We start from the raw sequence: 1,768 nt of genomic DNA, 5'->3' as shown, positions 1-1,768 counted from the left end.
AGTTTGACAAGGGGGATGGATGAGGTGTCCTGGGAGCCTGCAGCAGGGGTCTTGTCCTAATTAAGGAGATGGAAAAAGGTGTCTCTGAGGAAGGGGCATTCAGGGAGACCTTGATGCATTGGAGGAGACTGGCATAGGAGTTAGAGCGAGTCTGAATTTGAAGGACACCTGTGCCAGGTAACACAAACACTGGGAGAACCCTAACCTCAGGATGCCTTATAACAACTTTGCAAAGCCTCATGGATGCCCTGTGGATGTTCAGACCATGACTGAGCCTGATTCATTCATTCAACAAATATGAAGTCTACACCTTCTATGTGCCACGTGCTGGGTGAGAAGCTGGGAGTGCGAGGTGGAGCCAGACAGTCCTTACACTGAAGGAGATTGTGGTCTAGCCGTGAAGACAAGAATAGAGGATGCACGCTTTCGTCTGCTCAGCATCTCTTTGTGGGGAGCCCCACCCACAGTCAGTGCGGCTCCAGGGACAGTCACATGACCAAGCTTGGCTAATCAGAGTGCCATGGTGGTTGGTTCATAAATGGACATGTGACCCGAAGTCAGCCACTTAAATCCTCCCCCAGGACTTTTGATGGAACTAAAGAAAGGCACTCTCAGCATCGGAGACAGCAAGTAAGGACAGCATAAGGCTGGAGATGCTAGGCGCTGCCTTTGCCACCTCCTGGAAAAATCTTGCCTGAAATTAGAGCTAATCTAGAGGAGAGAAGAGCTAAGAAACGGGAGAGAGAGTCGGAGTAAGGGTGTGATTACAGCGCCCGAGCCCCTGCCCAGCAACACCTCATCCTGGGTAGATCGATGTCCAACTTTGTAGTTACATGAACCAACAAACTCCCTTTTTTCAGTTAATTGAAGCTGGAGTTTTCTTCACTTATAAGCAAGAGTTCTGATTAACAAGCAGACGCAGAAAATCCACTTCCCAGGAATGTGACAAATGGCATTATAACAGGGGAGGCTGGAGAGCGTGATGGGTGCGCGGCTGGTACAGCAGATGCCACGGGTGCCCCGCCTGTATCCGCTCGGCCCACCTTGGACGTCTTCCACAGCTTCTGGGGACCATTTCCACACACAGCCTCAGCTTCCTACTCAAGCGCCCGTGTCTCTCGGCCTGGAGGAGCAAGCTCAGGCCGCTCACAGGACGGGCTAGAGTGCTGAGGGGTCAGGACCCTGCGGGCCAACTTTGAACAAACAAGGGACTGTGTTTATGGCGCCAGCTCCCCAGCCCCCTCCCTCCTGGGTGCAGCAATTTTGAGGTATGTTTTCCTTGGCCCTTCAGAAGGTCTTTGGCAAGCTTGAGCCCTTCTATCCGCAGTGATAACCCTCGAGGAATATTTCCTTTACTGGCTCTCCTCCTTCCCTCTTTCACTTCCCCACCCCCTCTGGGTTTTCTGGGATCACCTCCTAGACAGACCATTTGCACCCACATCCTTATCTCAAGGGTCTACTTTTTGGGAACCTAAACACAGACAGGTGGGCTCTGAAGTCAGACCTATAGGTCTGAATGCCAGTTCTATCTATCGCTTCCTGTGGGAATTCCGACGACTTGTTTAATCTTTTGTGCCTCAGTTTTTCCATCTGCAAAAAAAAGGTAATAATTTCACCAACCTCATAAAATTGTTGGAAAGTTGAAATCAGATACTACCTGTAAAGTTCTTGGCACAGTGTAAATGCTCAGTAAACCCTGCCTGTCCTCGTTTTTACCGACTGCTACCTAAGTACCACTGCCTGGGGAATCTTCTTGGAGGGCTGGCAC

The sequence above is a fragment of the Camelus ferus genome, chromosome 7, assembly GCF_009834535.1.
Source record: "Camelus ferus isolate YT-003-E chromosome 7, BCGSAC_Cfer_1.0, whole genome shotgun sequence".
NCBI lineage: Eukaryota > Metazoa > Chordata > Mammalia > Artiodactyla > Camelidae > Camelus > Camelus ferus.
The sequence above is the reverse complement of the archived record's forward strand: the minus strand, read 5'-3'. Positions refer to the sequence as shown.